At 58.5% G+C, this 18,371-nt stretch overlaps 8 non-coding genes across 8 annotated transcripts; all 8 read right to left on the bottom strand.

Moving 5' to 3' along the window:
• Nucleotides 1-1,473: 1,473 nt before the first annotated feature.
• Nucleotides 1,474-1,567, bottom strand: LOC125339129. Its single transcript, XR_007208421.1, has one exon. It is a non-coding gene; the product is annotated as a small nucleolar RNA SNORD116 (small nucleolar RNA).
• A 2,114-nt stretch (nt 1,568-3,681) lies between these two features.
• On the bottom strand, nt 3,682-3,775 carry LOC125339131. Its single transcript, XR_007208423.1, has one exon. It is a non-coding gene; the product is annotated as a small nucleolar RNA SNORD116 (small nucleolar RNA).
• Nucleotides 3,776-5,879: 2,104 nt separating this feature from the next.
• LOC125339128 lies at nt 5,880-5,973 on the bottom strand. Its single transcript, XR_007208420.1, has one exon. It is a non-coding gene; the product is annotated as a small nucleolar RNA SNORD116 (small nucleolar RNA).
• Nucleotides 5,974-8,087: 2,114 nt separating this feature from the next.
• On the bottom strand, nt 8,088-8,181 carry LOC125339126. The gene has a single exon (XR_007208418.1). It is a non-coding gene; the product is annotated as a small nucleolar RNA SNORD116 (small nucleolar RNA).
• A 2,113-nt stretch (nt 8,182-10,294) lies between these two features.
• Nucleotides 10,295-10,388, bottom strand: LOC125339125. Its single transcript, XR_007208417.1, has one exon. It is a non-coding gene; the product is annotated as a small nucleolar RNA SNORD116 (small nucleolar RNA).
• Nucleotides 10,389-12,492: 2,104 nt separating this feature from the next.
• On the bottom strand, nt 12,493-12,586 carry LOC125339130. Its single transcript, XR_007208422.1, has one exon. It is a non-coding gene; the product is annotated as a small nucleolar RNA SNORD116 (small nucleolar RNA).
• Nucleotides 12,587-14,690: 2,104 nt separating this feature from the next.
• Nucleotides 14,691-14,784, bottom strand: LOC125339124. Its single transcript, XR_007208416.1, has one exon. It is a non-coding gene; the product is annotated as a small nucleolar RNA SNORD116 (small nucleolar RNA).
• A 2,114-nt stretch (nt 14,785-16,898) lies between these two features.
• LOC125339123 lies at nt 16,899-16,992 on the bottom strand. The gene has a single exon (XR_007208415.1). It is a non-coding gene; the product is annotated as a small nucleolar RNA SNORD116 (small nucleolar RNA).
• Nucleotides 16,993-18,371: the final 1,379 nt, after the last annotated feature.

Here is an 18,371-nt window from a genome sequence, read left to right as displayed (position 1 = left end):
ATGCCTACTCATGGGAGGGCACAGGTTTAACCCTGAATGTTCCACTATTTAGGAGGCCAAGTACTTTACAAAATCTTATGACAGCGAAGGGGAACTTCCCTGGATATGGAGGGGGAGATCTTAGCTAAGATGGAGTCAGTTTCTGCTCTCTTTAACTAATCTAAGATGGAGTCAATCTGACACCCCTCAACAGCCAATGATGGTGCTGGCCAGATCTGACTTCCATATTACAATATTATCTGGACTTACAAACTTTGAAAAATCAACAACATTCTTGATTATTTACAAAACAACCCACGAAAATTTGCTTATTTAAAATGGAACTATTACCCAGGAAACTGATTATTTGCAGGGAACATATTTGAGAGACAATAAAAAAATCTAGCAGGGGGCCAGTGGCTCATGCCTATAATCCTAGCTAGCACTCGGACCAGTGGCCCAACGGATAACGCATCTCACTACGGATCAGAAGATTCTATAATCCTAGCTAATCAGGAGGCTGAGATTTGAGGCGCTTGGTTCAAAGCCAGTTGAGACAGGAAAGTCCCTAAGACTGTTATCTCCAACTAACCACCAAAAAGCCAGACGTGGTGCAGTGGCTCAAAGGGGTAGAGGGCAAGCCTCGAGTGAGCAGGCACCAAGTTGAAGCCCCATGACCATGAAGAAGAGGGGGGAGGGAGGAGGAGGAATAGGAGGAGGAGGAGAGCTCAGGGGTAGCAACCAGACCCTGGGTACAAACTCTAGGACAAACAGAAAAAAAAGGTAAAATAATGTGACAGGAAGAATTTTGAAGTCACATGTCACAGTTTAGGCAGAAAACTTGAAAACTACCTAGTCAGCTAAATGTTTAACTCAAGAATTTAGAGCAACAAGACTGGTGCCTGTGACTCCTGCCTATAATCCACATCGGAGGTTGAGATTTGAGGATTGAGGGTCAAAGCCAGATCAGCAGAAAAAACTTAGATTCTGTTATTGGCAATTAACCATAGGGAAGTTGTAAATGAAGGTGTGGCCCATAAGACAGAGTACTAACATTGAGTGAAAAAGCTGAGAATTTAATTTCTTGACCTCAAAGTCCCAGTACTGGCGCATACAAAATTTTACAAGAAAACAAACTACATGACAATTCATTCACTGTACTTGGGGGAATGGCAATGTCCTGGCCATCCAATCTACAAGCCACCCATGAGAAAGCCTAGCTCCTTCCTCCTCCCTCCTCGACCGGGCACATCAGAACTGGCCAGCCACTGGCCTACCCCACAAGACGCCGCCAGGCAACAACCCAGGGATGCTCAATGGGGACACCGGAAACAGGCCTACTGACCGGGCTCACAAGTCACAGCAAGCAGAGGATGACAGTGTCTGATTGCCTGCAAGGCTGTCTTGACAGGGGGCCTGGCAGGTGGAAACAATGTGTGTGACTGAGTGCATGTCGGGTCCCACTCCTACGCTGCCTGAGGAGAGCCAAGCACTGGACCTCAGTCACGATGAGAACGACGGTTATAGAGTTTTCACTCATTTTGTTCAGCTTCCAAGGAATGTTATTTTGGGGAGTCATCATCGATCCAACACATCCTCTGGGCGCCAGGCAGGTCACGGCACGGCACGGCACGGCACGCATGGCGCAAGCAGCCGTGGCCAGGCCAAACGGCCAGCCTTGACCAGCCCGGACACACAGCGAGGGCAATGCAAACACCTGGGGCACAATAAGGCTTACCTTCCTCTGCTGGGGTGGATGCGCTGAGCAGGGCGGGACGCAGAGCCGGTCGGGCACCTCAGCCCCTTCCAGCTTACACTGCTCTCTGGCCTGGGGGCCAACGTGCAACCAAACGCAAACAAGGATGGCATGCTGGGACATCAGCGACTGGGAGACAGGAGAAATCAAGAGGTCTTTTCAGAAAAGGATCAAGGCCAAGGGCTCAGCCCTCAGGCCAACTCCTGGCTGGCCCCAGCCCCGTATCGCTCTTCTAATTTCCCCTGGGACCCACAAGTGGTCCTTCACCACCATGAGCATGGGTGCTCTGCTAAACCAAGCCCTACATGGGGCCAGTGTCCGCGCGTGAGCGCACGTGTACGTTCAACTATATGTGTCTCACGCTGTGTTCCAGTGTGCCTGTGTTTGTCTGTTTGGTGGTGTGTGGGTGCCTCGGTTGGGGATGTGAGGGGGTGCGCACAGGGGGTGTGCAAAAATCTGTGTGGCCAGGCTCCCCTGTGCCAGCCAGGCCGCTCTGGCATCGGGGGGACATCTGCCCTTACACCCTGCCTTGGAAGGGCGGCTGCTGGCTCCAGCCCCGCCTAATCCGCTCTCTGCTCCCTCCATGCCCGACTTTTGTCACCAGCCGTGTGCCCAACAAACTGAGCCCGGGTACCCCGGCACTAAGCTGCTTCAACTTCCAATTTCCTGCACTGCCTCTCCAAGGCCAGACACCCCCACCCCTCCCCTCTGCTGGTCTGAGGACTCACAGCTAGCCACTGTCTGCATTCTCCTAAGAGCCCCAGCACACAAGGCCCAATTCCATACATAGCCTGCCCACAGCCAGCCGCCCCTCAGCCAGGACTGCCCCATTAGCGTACACCCATGTGGCCCAAGGCCCAGCAAGTCTGTGTGTCCCTTTTGGCAATCAGAGGTCGACTTCTGGTCCCTTTGGCAATCAGAGGTTGGGTCGGCTGCCACGGACACACCCTAGGAGCAGAGAAATGCACGAAGCCCTAGACTAGCACACCCCATCGTCTAAGCCCTGGGGTCCTGGCATTCCTTCTCAGAGCCGCCACCACCTCAGCTGCAGACTGAGGTATTCACGGGCACAAAGGGCAGGCCACCCTCGCCCTGCCGGCCCTGCAAAGGCTGGCCCCTAACCTGGAAGACAAGCAGAGGTCAGGTCTTGCCAGGCCCTGTACTGTCACTTAAGTCACTCTGTGCTTGATGGCAGCCCCCCGCTGGCTCGAATCCACACCACGGCGTGGGCACAGCACCAGAAAGACACCCGACACCACCAACTCCATGCCGGGGAGGACCCAGGCAAAGGATGAGCAGTCCTCGCCAACGATTACGAATCCACCTCCTGCCACCATCGCAACCCCAGCTGTGGCCCTTGCAACCTGCAACTAAACTTTGTTCTCGGGGCTCCACCCAATATTCCAATACCACGGGGGGAGCCACTTCTTAACTGGGTGGCGGCACCATCGTCCCTAGCATGGGATCGCCTACGTACTAAGCCCAAGAACCATACTCCGCCACCCGCACACTCGAGAGAGTAACAATGAGGACCTGGCCTACAATCTCCAGGCTTCTGGTGTATGCTACCTAACCCAAGCCCCAATCTAGGCAGCGAAATCCTAAGACCGCACTTGGGGGAATGGCAAAGTCCTGGCCATCCAATCTACAAGCCACCCATGAGAAAGCCTAGCTCCTTCCTCCTCCCTCCTCGACCGGGCACATCAGAACTGGCCAGCCACTGGCCTACCCCACAAGACGCCGCCAGGCAACAACCCAGGGATGCTCAATGGGGACACCGGAAACTGGCCTACTGACCGGGCTCACAAGTCACAGCAAGCAGAGGATGACAGTGTCTGATTGCCTGCAAGGCTGTCTTGACAGGGGGCCTGGCAGGTGGAAACAATGTGTGTGACTGAGTGCATGTCGGGTCCCACTCCTACGCTGCCTGAGGAGAGCCAAGCACTGGACCTCAATCACGATGAGAACGACGGTTATAGAGTTTTCACTCATTTTGTTCAGCTTCCAAGGAATGTTATTTTGGGGAGTCATCATCGATCCAACACATCCTCTGGGCGCCAGGCAGGTCACGGCACGGCACGCATGGCGCAAGCAGCCGTGGCCGGGCCAAACGGCCAGCCTTGACCAGCCCGGACACACAGCGAGGGCAATGCAAACACCTGGGGCACAGTAAGGCTTACCTTCCTCTGCTGGGGTGGATGCGCTGAGCAGGGCGGGACGCAGAGCCGGTCGGGCACCTCAGCCCCTTCCAGCTTACACTGCTCTCTGGCCTGGGGGCCAACGTGCAACCACACTCAAACAAGGATGGCATGCTGGGACATCAGCGACTGGGAGACAGGAGAAATCAAGAGGTCTTTTCAGAAAAGGATCAAGGCCAAGGGCTCAGCCCTCAGGCCAACTCCTGGCTGGCCCCAGCCCCGTATCGCTCTTCTAATTGCCCCTGGGACGCACAAGGGATCCTTCACCACCATGAGCATGGGTGCTCTGCTAAACCAAGCCCTACATGGGGCCAGTGTCCGCGCGTGAGCGCACGTGTACGTTCAACTATATGTGTCTCAGGCTGTGTTCCAGTGTGCCTGTGTTTGTCTGTTTGGTGGTGTGTGGGTGCCTCGGTTGGGGATGTGAGGGGGTGCGCACAGGGGGTGTGCAAAAATCTGTGTGGCCAGGCTCCCCTGTGCCAGCCAGGCCGCTCTGGCATCGGGGGGACATCTGCCCTTACACCCTGCCTTGGAAGGGCGGCTGCTGGCTCCAGCCCCGCCTAATCCGCTCTCTGCTCCCTCCATGCCCGACTTTTGTCACCAGCCGTGTGCCCAACAAACTGGGCCCGGGTACCCCGGCACTAAGCTGCTTCAACTTCCAATTTCCTGCACTGCCTCTCCAAGGCCAGACATCCCCACCCCTCCCCTCTGCTGGTCTGAGGACTCACAGCTAGCCACTGTCTGCATTCTCCTAAGAGCCCCAGCACACAAGGCCCAATTCCATACATAGCCTGCCCACAGCCAGCCGCCCCTCAGCCAGGACTGCCCCATTAGCGTACACCCAAGCGGCCCAAGGCCCAGCAAGTCTGTGTGTCCCTTTTGGCAATCAGAGGTCGACTTCTGGTCCCTTTGGCAATCAGAGGTTGGGTCGGCTGCCACGGACACACCCTAGGAGCAGAGAAATGCACGAAGCCCTAGACTAGCACACCCCATCGTCTAAGCCCTGGGGTCCTGGCATTCCTTCTCAGAGCCGCCACCACCTCAGCTGCAGACTGAGGTATTCACGGGCACAAAGGGCAGGCCACCCTCGCCCTGCCGGCCCTGCAAAGGCTGGCCCCTAACCTGGAAAACACGCAGAGGCCAGGTCTTGCCAGGCCCTGTACTGTCACTTAAGTCACTCTGTGCTTGATGGCAGCCCCCCGCTGGCTCGAATCCACACCACGGCGTGGGCACAGCACCAGAAAGACACCCGACACCACCAACTCCATGCCGGGGAGGACCCAGGCAAAGGATCAGCAGTCCTCGCCAACGATTACGAATCCACCTCCTGCCACCATCGCAACCCCAGCCGTGGCCCTTGCAACCTGCAACTAAACTTTGTTCTCGGGGCTCCACCCAATATTCCAATACCACGGGGGGAGCCACTTCTTAACTGGGTGGCGGCACCATCGTCCCGAGCATGGGATCGCCTACGTACTAAGCCCAAGAACCATACTCCGCCACCCGCACACTCGAGAGAGTAACAATGAGGACCTGGCCTACAATCTCGAGGCTTCTGGTGTATGCTACCTAACCCAAGCCCCAATCTAGGCAGCGAAATCCTAAGACCGCACTTGGGGGAATGGCAAAGTCCTGGCCATCCAATCTACAAGCCACCCATGAGAAAGCCTAGCTCCTTCCTCCTCCCTCCTCGACCGGGCACATCAGTACTGGCCAGCCACTGGCCTACCCCACAAGACGCCGCCAGGCAACAACCCAGGGATGCTCAATGGGGACAGCGGAAACTGGCCTACTGACCGGGCTCACAAGTCACAGCAAGCAGAGGATGTCAGTGTCTGATTGCCTGCAAGGCTGTCTTGACAGGGGGCCTGGCACGTGGAAACAATGTGTGTGACTGAGTGCATGTCGGGTCCCACTCCTACGCTGCCTGAGGAGAGCCAAGCACTGGACCTCAGTCACGATGAGAACGACGGTTATAGAGTTTTCACTCATTTTGTTCAGCTTCCAAGGAATGTTATTTTGGGGAGTCATCATCGATCCAACACATCCTCTGGGCGCCAGGCAGGTCACGGCACGGCACGGCACGGCACGCATGGCGCAAGCAGCCGTGGCCGGGCCAACTGGCCAGCCTTGACCAGCCCGGACACACAGCGAGGGCAATGCAAACACCTGGGGCACAGTAAGGCTTACCTTCCTCTGCTGGGGTGGATGCACTGAGCAGGGCGGGACGCAGAGCCGGTCGGGTACCTCAGCCCCTTCCAGCTTACACTGCTCTCTGGCCTGGGGGCCAACGTGCAACCACACTCAAACAAGGATGGCATGCTGGGACATCAGCGACTGGGAGACAGGAGAAATCAAGAGGTCTTTTCAGAAAAGGATCAAGGCCAAGGGCTCACCCCTCAGGCCAACTCCTGGCTGGCCCCAGCCCCGTATCGCTCTTCTAATTGTCCCTGGGACCCTCAAGGGGTCCTTCACCACCATGAGCATGGCTGCTCTGCTAAACCAAGCCCTACATGGGGCCAGTGTCCGCGCATGAGCGCACGTGTACGCTCAACTATATGTGTCTCAGGCTGTGTTCCAGTGTGCCTGTGTTTGTCTGTTTGGTGGTGTGTGGGTGCCTCGCTTGGGGATGTGAGGGGGTGCGCACAGGGGGTGTGCAAAAATCTGTGTGGCCAGGCTCCCCTGTGCCAGCCAGGCCGCTCTGGCATCGGGGGGACATCTGCCCTTACACCCTGCCTTGGAAGGGCGGCTGCTGGCTCCAGCCCCGCCCAATCCGCTCTCTGCTCCCTCCATGCCCGACTTTTGTCACCAGCCGTGTGCCCAACAAACTGGGCCCGGGTACCCTGGCACTAAGCTGCTTCAACTTCCAATTTCCTGCACTGCCTCTCCAAGGCCAGACACCCCCACCCCTCCCCTCTGCTGGTCTGAGGACTCACAGCTAGCCACTGTCTGCATTCTCCTAAGAGCCCCAGCACACAAGGCCCAATTCCATACATAGCCTGCCCACAGCCAGCCGCCCCTCAGCCAGGACTGCCCCATTAGCATACACCCAAGGGGCCCAAGGCCCAGCAAGTCTGTGTGTCCCTTTTGGCAATCAGAGGTCGACTTCTGGTCCCTTTGGCAATCAGAGGTTGGGTTGACTGCCACGGACACACCCTAGGAGCAGAGAAATGCACGAAGCCCTAGACTAGCACACCCCATCGTCTAAGCCCTGGGGTCCTGGCATTCCTTCTCAGAGCCGCCACCACCTCAGCTGCAGACTGAGGTATTCACGGGCACAAAGGGCAGGCCACCCTCGCCCTGCCGTCCCTGCCTTGGCTGGCCCCTAACCTGGAAGACACGCAGAGGCCAGGTCTTGCCAGGCCCTGTACTGTCACTTAAGTCACTCTGTGCTTGACGGCAGCCCCCCGCTGGTTCAAATCCACACCACGGCGTGGGCACAGCACCAGAAAGACACCCGACACCACCAACTCCATGCTGGGGAGGACCCAGGCAAAGGATGAGCAGTCCTCGCCAACGATTACGAATCCACCTCCTGCCACCATCGCAACCCCAGCCGTGGCCCTTGCAACCTGCAACTAAACTTTGTTCTCGGGGCTCCACCCAATATTCCAATACCACGGGGGGAGCCACTTCTTAACTGGGTGGCGGCACCATCGTCCCGAGCATGGGATCTCCTACGTACTAAGCCCAAGAACCATACTCCGCCACCCGCACACTCGAGAGAGTAACAATGAGGACCTGGCCTACAATCTCGAGGCTTCTGGTGTATGCTACCTAACCCAAGCCCCAATCTAGGCAGCGAAATCCTAAGACCGCACTTGGGGGAATGGCAAAGTCCTGGCCATCCAATCTACAAGCCACCCATGAGAAAGCCTAGCTCCTTCCTCCTCCCTCCTCGACCGGGCACATCAGAACTGGCCAGCCACTGGCCTACCCCACAAGACGCCGCCAGGCAACAACCCAGGGATGCTCAATGGGGACACCGGAAACTGGCCTACTGACCGGGCTCACAAGTCACAGCAAGCAGAGGATGACAGTGTCTGATTGCCTGCAAGGCTGTCTTGACAGGGGGCCTGGCAGGTGGAAACAATGTGTGTGACTGAGTGCATGTCGGGTCCCACTCCTACGCTGCCTGAGGAGAGCCAAGCACTGGACCTCAGTCACGATGAGAACGACGGTTATAGAGTTTTCACTCATTTTGTTCAGCTTCCAAGGAATGTTATTTTGGGGAGTCATCATCGATCCAACACATCCTCTGGGCGCCAGGCAGGTCACGGCACGGCACGGCACGGCACGCATGGCGCAAGCAGCCGTGGCCGGGCCAAATGGCCAGCCTTGACCAGCCCGGACACACAGCGAGGGCAATGCAAACACCTGGGGCACAGTAAGGCTTACCTTCCTCTGCTGGGGTGGATGCGCTGAGCAGGGCGGGACGCAGAGCCGGTCGGGCACCTCAGCCCCTTCCAGCTTACACTGCTCTCTGGCCTGGGGGCCAACGTGCAACCACACTCAAACAAGGATGGCATGCTGGGACATCAGCGACTGGGAGACAGGAGAAATCAAGAGGTCTTTTCAGAAAAGGATCAAGGCCAAGGGCTCAGCCCTCAGGCCAACTCCTGGCTGGCCCCAGCCCCGTATCGCTCTTCTAATTGCCCCTGGGACCCTCAAGGGGTCCTTCACCACCATGAGCATGGGTGCTCTGCTAAACCAAGCCCTACATGGGGCCAGTGTCCGCGCGTGAGCGCACGTGTACGCTCAACTATATGTGTCTCAGGCTGTGTTCCAGTGTGCCTGTGTTTGTCTGTTTGGTGGTGTGTGGGTGCCTCGCTTGGGGATGTGAGGGGGTGCGCACAGGGGATGTGCAAAAATCTGTGTGGCCAGGCTCCCCTGTGCCAGCCAGGCCGCTCTGGCATCGGGGGGACATCTGCCCTTACACCCTGCCTTGGAAGGGCGGCTGCTGGCTCCAGCCCCACCCAATCCGCTCTCTGCTCCCTCCATGCCCAACTTTTGTCACCAGCCGTGTGCCCAACAAACTGGGCCCGGGTACCCTGGCACTAAGCTGCTTCAACTTCCAATTTCCTGCACTGCCTCTCCAAGGCCAGACACCCCCACCCCTCCCCTCTGCTGGTCTGAGGACTCACAGCTAGCCACTGTCTGCATTCTCCTAAGAGCCCCAGCACACAAGGCCCAATTCCATACATAGCCTGCCCACAGCCAGCCGCCCCTCAGCCAGGACAGCCCTATTAGCGTACACCCAAGCGGCCCAAGGCCCAGCAAGTCTGTGTGTCCCTTTTGGCAATCAGAGGTCGACTTCTGGTCCCTTTGGCAATCAGAGGTTGGGTCGGCTGCACGGACACACCCTAGGAGCAGAGAAATGCACGAAGCCCTAGACTAGCACACCCCATCGTCTAAGCCCTGGGGTCCTGGCATTCCTTCTCAGAGCTGCCACCACCTCAGCTGCAGACTGAGGTATTCACGGGCACAAAGGGCAGGCCACCCTCGCCCTGCCGGCCCTGCAAAGGCTGGCCCCTAACCTGGAAGACACGCAGAGGCCAGGTCTTGCCAGGCCCTGTACTGTCACTTAAGTCACTCTGTGCTTGACGGCAGCCCCCCGCTGGCTCGAATCCACACCACGGCGTGGGCACAGCACCAGAAAGACACCCGACACCACCAACTCCATGCCGGGGAGGACCCAGGCAAAGGATGAGCAGTCCTCGCCAACGATTACGAATCCACCTCCTGCCACCATCGCAACCCCAGCTGTGGCCCTTGCAACCTGCAACTAAACTTTGTTCTCGGGGCTCCACCCAATATTCCAATACCACGGGGGGAGCCACTTCTTAACTGGGTGGCGGCACCATCGTCCCGAGCATGGGATCGCCTACGTACTAAGCCCAAGAACCATACTCCGCCACCCGCACACTCGAGAGAGTAACAATGAGGACCTGGCCTACAATCTCCAGGCTTCTGGTGTATGCTACCTAACCCAAGCCCCAATCTAGGCAGCAAAATCCTAAGACCGCACTTGGGGGAATGGCAAAGTCCTGGCCATCCAATCTACAAGCCACCCATGAGAAAGCCTAGCTCCTTCCTCCTCCCTCCTCGACCGGGCACATCAGAACTGGCCAGCCACTGGCCTACCCCACAAGACGCCGCCAGGCAACAACCCAGGGATGCTCAATGGGGACAGCGGAAACTGGCCTACTGACCGGGCTCACAAGTCACAGCAAGCAGAGGATGACAGTGTCTGATTGCCTGCAAGGCTGTCTTGACAGGGGGCCTGGCAGGTGGAAACAATGTGTGTGACTGAGTGCATGTCGGGTCCCACTCCTACGCTGCCTGAGGAGAGCCAAGCACTGGACCTCAGTCACGATGAGAACGACGGTTATAGAGTTTTCACTCATTTTGTTCAGCTTCCAAGGAATGTTATTTTGGGGAGTCATCATCGATCCAACACATCCTCTGGGCGCCAGGCAGGTCACGGCACGGCACGCATGGCGCAAGCAGCCGTGGCCGGGCCAAACGGCCAGCCTTGACCAGCCCGGACACACAGCGAGGGCAATGCAAACACCTGGGGCACAGTAAGGCTTACCTTCCTCTGCTGGGGTGGATGCGCTGAGCAGGGCGGGACGCAGAGCCGGTCGGGCACCTCAGCCCCTTCCAGCTTACACTGCTCTCTGGCCTGGGGGCCAACGTGCAACCACACTCAAACAAGGATGGCATGCTGGGACATCAGCGACTGGGAGACAGGAGAAATCAAGAGGTCTTTTCAGAAAAGGATCAAGGCCAAGGGCTCAGCCCTCAGGCCAACTCCTGGCTGGCCCCAGCCCCGTATCGCTCTTCTAATTTCCCCTGGGACGCACAAGGGCTCCTTCACCACCATGAGCATGGGTGCTCTGCTAAACCAAGCCCTACATGGGGCCAGTGTCCGCGCGTGAGCGCACGTGTACGTTCAACTATATGTGTCTCAGGCTGTGTTCCAGTGTGCCTGTGTTTGTCTGTTTGGTGGTGTGTGGGTGCCTCGGTTGGGGATGTGAGGGGGTGCGCACAGGGGGTGTGCAAAAATCTGTGTGGCCAGGCTCCCCTGTGCCAGCCAGGCCGCTCTGGCATCGGGGGGACATCTGCCCTTACACCCTGCCTTGGAAGGGCGGCTGCTGGCTCCAGCCCCGCCCAATCCGCTCTCTGCTCCCTCCATGCCCGACTTTTGTCACCAGCCGTGTGCCCAACAAACTGAGCCCGGGTACCCCGGCACTAAGCTGCTTCAACTTCCAATTTCCTGCACTGCCTCTCCAAGGCCAGACACCCCCACCCCTCCCCTCTGCTGGTCTGAGGACTCACAGCTAGCCACTGTCTGCATTCTCCTAAGAGCCCCAGCACACAAGGCCCAATTCCATACATAGCCTGCCCACAGCCAGCCGCCCCTCAGCCAGGACTGCCCCATTAGCGTACACCCATGTGGCCCAAGGCCCAGCAAGTCTGTGTGTCCCTTTTGGCAATCAGAGGTCGACTTCTGGTCCCTTTGGCAATCAGAGGTTGGGTCGGCTGCCACGGACACACCCTAGGAGCAGAGAAATGCACGAAGCCCTAGACTAGCACACCCCATCGTCTAAGCCCTGGGGTCCTGGCATTCCTTCTCAGAGCCGCCACCACCTCAGCTGCAGACTGAGGTATTCACGGGCACAAAGGGCAGGCCACCCTCGCCCTGCCGGCCCTGCAAAGGCTGGCCCCTAACCTGGAAGACAAGCAGAGGTCAGGTCTTGCCAGGCCCTGTACTGTCACTTAAGTCACTCTGTGCTTGATGGCAGCCCCCCGCTGGCTCGAATCCACACCACGGCGTGGGCACAGCACCAGAAAGACACCCGACACCACCAACTCCATGCCGGGGAGGACCCAGGCAAAGGATGAGCAGTCCTCGCCAACGATTACGAATCCACCTCCTGCCACCATCGCAACCCCAGCTGTGGCCCTTGCAACCTGCAACTAAACTTTGTTCTCGGGGCTCCACCCAATATTCCAATACCACGGGGGGAGCCACTTCTTAACTGGGTGGCGGCACCATCGTCCCTAGCATGGGATCGCCTACGTACTAAGCCCAAGAACCATACTCCGCCACCCGCACACTCGAGAGAGTAACAATGAGGACCTGGCCTACAATCTCCAGGCTTCTGGTGTATGCTACCTAACCCAAGCCCCAATCTAGGCAGCGAAATCCTAAGACCGCACTTGGGGGAATGGCAAAGTCCTGGCCATCCAATCTACAAGCCACCCATGAGAAAGCCTAGCTCCTTCCTCCTCCCTCCTCGACCGGGCACATCAGAACTGGCCAGCCACTGGCCTACCCCACAAGACGCCGCCAGGCAACAACCCAGGGATGCTCAATGGGGACACCGGAAACTGGCCTACTGACCGGGCTCACAAGTCACAGCAAGCAGAGGATGACAGTGTCTGATTGCCTGCAAGGCTGTCTTGACAGGGGGCCTGGCAGGTGGAAACAATGTGTGTGACTGAGTGCATGTCGGGTCCCACTCCTACGCTGCCTGAGGAGAGCCAAGCACTGGACCTCAATCACGATGAGAACGACGGTTATAGAGTTTTCACTCATTTTGTTCAGCTTCCAAGGAATGTTATTTTGGGGAGTCATCATCGATCCAACACATCCTCTGGGCGCCAGGCAGGTCACGGCACGGCACGCATGGCGCAAGCAGCCGTGGCCGGGCCAAACGGCCAGCCTTGACCAGCCCGGACACACAGCGAGGGCAATGCAAACACCTGGGGCACAGTAAGGCTTACCTTCCTCTGCTGGGGTGGATGCGCTGAGCAGGGCGGGACGCAGAGCCGGTCGGGCACCTCAGCCCCTTCCAGCTTACACTGCTCTCTGGCCTGGGGGCCAACGTGCAACCACACTCAAACAAGGATGGCATGCTGGGACATCAGCGACTGGGAGACAGGAGAAATCAAGAGGTCTTTTCAGAAAAGGATCAAGGCCAAGGGCTCAGCCCTCAGGCCAACTCCTGGCTGGCCCCAGCCCCGTATCGCTCTTCTAATTGCCCCTGGGACGCACAAGGGATCCTTCACCACCATGAGCATGGGTGCTCTGCTAAACCAAGCCCTACATGGGGCCAGTGTCCGCGCGTGAGCGCACGTGTACGTTCAACTATATGTGTCTCAGGCTGTGTTCCAGTGTGCCTGTGTTTGTCTGTTTGGTGGTGTGTGGGTGCCTCGGTTGGGGATGTGAGGGGGTGCGCACAGGGGGTGTGCAAAAATCTGTGTGGCCAGGCTCCCCTGTGCCAGCCAGGCCGCTCTGGCATCGGGGGGACATCTGCCCTTACACCCTGCCTTGGAAGGGCGGCTGCTGGCTCCAGCCCCGCCTAATCCGCTCTCTGCTCCCTCCATGCCCGACTTTTGTCACCAGCCGTGTGCCCAACAAACTGGGCCCGGGTACCCCGGCACTAAGCTGCTTCAACTTCCAATTTCCTGCACTGCCTCTCCAAGGCCAGACATCCCCACCCCTCCCCTCTGCTGGTCTGAGGACTCACAGCTAGCCACTGTCTGCATTCTCCTAAGAGCCCCAGCACACAAGGCCCAATTCCATACATAGCCTGCCCACAGCCAGCCGCCCCTCAGCCAGGACTGCCCCATTAGCGTACACCCAAGCGGCCCAAGGCCCAGCAAGTCTGTGTGTCCCTTTTGGCAATCAGAGGTCGACTTCTGGTCCCTTTGGCAATCAGAGGTTGGGTCGGCTGCCACGGACACACCCTAGGAGCAGAGAAATGCACGAAGCCCTAGACTAGCACACCCCATCGTCTAAGCCCTGGGGTCCTGGCATTCCTTCTCAGAGCCGCCACCACCTCAGCTGCAGACTGAGGTATTCACGGGCACAAAGGGCAGGCCACCCTCGCCCTGCCGGCCCTGCAAAGGCTGGCCCCTAACCTGGAAAACACGCAGAGGCCAGGTCTTGCCAGGCCCTGTACTGTCACTTAAGTCACTCTGTGCTTGATGGCAGCCCCCCGCTGGCTCGAATCCACACCACGGCGTGGGCACAGCACCAGAAAGACACCCGACACCACCAACTCCATGCCGGGGAGGACCCAGGCAAAGGATCAGCAGTCCTCGCCAACGATTACGAATCCACCTCCTGCCACCATCGCAACCCCAGCCGTGGCCCTTGCAACCTGCAACTAAACTTTGTTCTCGGGGCTCCACCCAATATTCCAATACCACGGGGGGAGCCACTTCTTAACTGGGTGGCGGCACCATCGTCCCGAGCATGGGATCGCCTACGTACTAAGCCCAAGAACCATACTCCGCCACCCGCACACTCGAGAGAGTAACAATGAGGACCTGGCCTACAATCTCGAGGCTTCTGGTGTATGCTACCTAACCCAAGCCCCAATCTAGGCAGCGAAATCCTAAGACCGCACTTGGGGGAATGGCAAAGTCCTGGCCATCCAATCTACAAGCCACCCATGAGAAAGCCTAGCTCCTTCCTCCTCCCTCCTCGACCGGGCACATCAGTACTGGCCAGCCACTGGCCTACCCCACAAGACGCCGCCAGGCAACAACCCAGGGATGCTCAATGGGGACAGCGGAAACTGGCCTACTGACCGGGCTCACAAGTCACAGCAAGCAGAGGATGACAGTGTCTGATTGCCTGCAAGGCTGTCTTGACAGGGGGCCTGGCACGTGGAAACAATGTGTGTGACTGAGTGCATGTCGGGTCCCACTCCTACGCTGCCTGAGGAGAGCCAAGCACTGGACCTCAGTCACGATGAGAACGACGGTTATAGAGTTTTCACTCATTTTGTTCAGCTTCCAAGGAATGTTATTTTGGGGAGTCATCATCGATCCAACACATCCTCTGGGCGCCAGGCAGGTCACGGCACGGCACGGCACGGCACGCATGGCGCAAGCAGCCGTGGCCGGGCCAACTGGCCAGCCTTGACCAGCCCGGACACACAGCGAGGGCAATGCAAACACCTGGGGCACAGTAAGGCTTACCTTCCTCTGCTGGGGTGGATGCGCTGAGCAGGGCGGGACGCAGAGCCGGTCGGGTACCTCAGCCCCTTCCAGCTTACACTGCTCTCTGGCCTGGGGGCCAACGTGCAACCACACTCAAACAAGGATGGCATGCTGGGACATCAGCGACTGGGAGACAGGAGAAATCAAGAGGTCTTTTCAGAAAAGGATCAAGGCCAAGGGCTCACCCCTCAGGCCAACTCCTGGCTGGCCCCAGCCCCGTATCGCTCTTCTAATTGCCCCTGGGACCCTCAAGGGGTCCTTCACCACCATGAGCATGGCTGCTCTGCTAAACCAAGCCCTACATGGGGCCAGTGTCCGCGCATGAGCGCACGTGTACGCTCAACTATATGTGTCTCAGGCTGTGTTCCAGTGTGCCTGTGTTTGTCTGTTTGGTGGTGTGTGGGTGCCTCGCTTGGGGATGTGAGGGGGTGCGCACAGGGGGTGTGCAAAAATCTGTGTGGCCAGGCTCCCCTGTGCCAGCCAGGCCGCTCTGGCATCGGGGGGACATCTGCCCTTACACCCTGCCTTGGAAGGGCGGCTGCTGGCTCCAGCCCCGCCCAATCCGCTCTCTGCTCCCTCCATGCCCGACTTTTGTCACCAGCCGTGTGCCCAACAAACTGGGCCCGGGTACCCTGGCACTAAGCTGCTTCAACTTCCAATTTCCTGCACTGCCTCTCCAAGGCCAGACACCCCCACCCCTCCCCTCTGCTGGTCTGAGGACTCACAGCTAGCCACTGTCTGCATTCTCCTAAGAGCCCCAGCACACAAGGCCCAATTCCATACATAGCCTGCCCACAGCCAGCCGCCCCTCAGCCAGGACTGCCCCATTAGCATACACCCAAGGGGCCCAAGGCCCAGCAAGTCTGTGTGTCCCTTTTGGCAATCAGAGGTCGACTTCTGGTCCCTTTGGCAATCAGAGGTTGGGTTGACTGCCACGGACACACCCTAGGAGCAGAGAAATGCACGAAGCCCTAGACTAGCACACCCCATCGTCTAAGCCCTGGGGTCCTGGCATTCCTTCTCAGAGCCGCCACCACCTCAGCTGCAGACTGAGGTATTCACGGGCACAAAGGGCAGGCCACCCTCGCCCTGCCGTCCCTGCATTGGCTGGCCCCTAACCTGGAAGACACGCAGAGGCCAGGTCTTGCCAGGCCCTGTACTGTCACTTAAGTCACTCTGTGCTTGACGGCAGCCCCCCGCTGGTTCAAATCCACACCACGGCGTGGGCACAGCACCAGAAAGACACCCGACACCACCAACTCCATGCTGGGGAGGACCCAGGCAAAGGATGAGCAGTCCTCGCCAACGATTACGAATCCACCTCCTGCCACCATCGCAACCCCAGCCGTGGCCCTTGCAACCTGCAACTAAACTTTGTTCTCGGGGCTCCACCCAATATTCCAATACCACGGGGGGAGCCACTTCTTAACTGGGTGGCGGCACCATCGTCCCGAGCATGGGATCTCCTACGTACTAAGCCCAAGAACCATACTCCGCCACCCGCACACTCGAGAGAGTAACAATGAGGACCTGGCCTACAATCTCGAGGCTTCTGGTGTATGCTACCTAACCCAAGCCCCAATCTAGGCAGCGAAATCCTAAGACCGCACTTGGGGGAATGGCAAAGTCCTGGCCATCCAATCTACAAGCCACCCATGAGAAAGCCTAGCTCCTTCCTCCTCCCTCCTCGACCGGGCACATCAGAACTGGCCAGCCACTGGCCTACCCCACAAGACGCCGCCAGGCAACAACCCAGGGATGCTCAATGGGGACACCGGAAACTGGCCTACTGACCGGGCTCACAAGTCACAGCAAGCAGAGGATGACAGTGTCTGATTGCCTGCAAGGCTGTCTTGACAGGGGGCCTGGCAGGTGGAAACAATGTGTGTGACTGAGTGCATGTCGGGTCCCACTCCTACGCTGCCTGAGGAGAGCCAAGCACTGGACCTCAGTCACGATGAGAACGACGGTTATAGAGTTTTCACTCATTTTGTTCAGCTTCCAAGGAATGTTATTTTGGGGAGTCATCATCGATCCAACACATCCTCTGGGCGCCAGGCAGGTCACGGCACGGCACGGCACGGCACGCATGGCGCAAGCAGCCGTGGCCGGGCCAAATGGCCAGCCTTGACCAGCCCGGACACACAGCGAGGGCAATGCAAACACCTGGGGCACAGTAAGGCTTACCTTCCTCTGCTGGGGTGGATGCGCTGAGCAGGGCGGGACGCAGAGCCGGTCGGGCACCTCAGCCCCTTCCAGCTTACACTGCTCTCTGGCCTGGGGGCCAACGTGCAACCACACTCAAACAAGGATGGCATGCTGGGACATCAGCGACTGGGAGACAGGAGAAATCAAGAGGTCTTTTCAGAAAAGGATCAAGGCCAAGGGCTCAGCCCTCAGGCCAACTCCTGGCTGGCCCCAGCCCCGTATCGCTCTTCTAATTGCCCCTGGGACCCTCAAGGGGTCCTTCACCACCATGAGCATGGGTGCTCTGCTAAACCAAGCCCTACATGGGGCCAGTGTCCGCGCGTGAGCGCACGTGTACGCTCAACTATATGTGTCTCAGGCTGTGTTCCAGTGTGCCTGTGTTTGTCTGTTTGGTGGTGTGTGGGTGCCTCGCTTGGGGATGTGAGGGGGTGGGCACAGGGGGTGTGCAAAAATCTGTGTGGCCAGGCTCCCCTGTGCCAGCCAGGCCGCTCTGGCATCGGGGGGACATCTGCCCTTACACCCTGCCTTGGAAGGGCGGCTGCTGGCTCCAGCCCCACCCAATCCGCTCTCTGCTCCCTCCATGCCCAACTTTTGTCACCAGCCGTGTGCCCAACAAACTGGGCCCGGGTACCCTGGCACTAAGCTGCTTCAACTTCCAATTTCCTGCACTGCCTCTCCAAGGCCAGACACCCCCACCCCTCCCCTCTGCTGGTCTGAGGACTCACAGCTAGCCACTGTCTGCATTCTCCTAAGAGCCCCAGCACACAAGGCCCAATTCCATACATAGCCTGCCCACAGCCAGCCGCCCCTCAGCCAGGACTGCCCCATTAGCGTACACCCAAGCGGCCCAAGGCCCAGCAAGTCTGTGTGTCCCTTTTGGCAATCAGAGGTCGACTTCTGGTCCCTTTGGCAATCAGAGGTTGGGTCGGCTGCCACGGACACACCCTAGGAGCAGAGAAATGCACGAAGCCCTAGACTAGCACACCCCATCGTCTAAGCCCTGGGGTCCTGGCATTCCTTCTCAGAGCTGCCACCACCTCAGCTGCAGACTGAGGTATTCACGGGCACAAAGGGCAGGCCACCCTCGCCCTGCCGGCCCTGCAAAGGCTGGCCCCTAACCTGGAAGACACGCAGAGGCCAGGTCTTGCCAGGCCCTGTACTGTCACTTAAGTCACTCTGTGCTTGACGGCAGCCCCCCGCTGGCTCGA

Source organism: Perognathus longimembris, chromosome 20, assembly GCF_023159225.1.
Source record: "Perognathus longimembris pacificus isolate PPM17 chromosome 20, ASM2315922v1, whole genome shotgun sequence".
NCBI classification, from domain to species: Eukaryota; Metazoa; Chordata; class Mammalia; order Rodentia; family Heteromyidae; genus Perognathus; species Perognathus longimembris.
The sequence above is the reverse complement of the archived record's forward strand: the minus strand, read 5'-3'. Positions and strand labels throughout refer to the sequence as shown.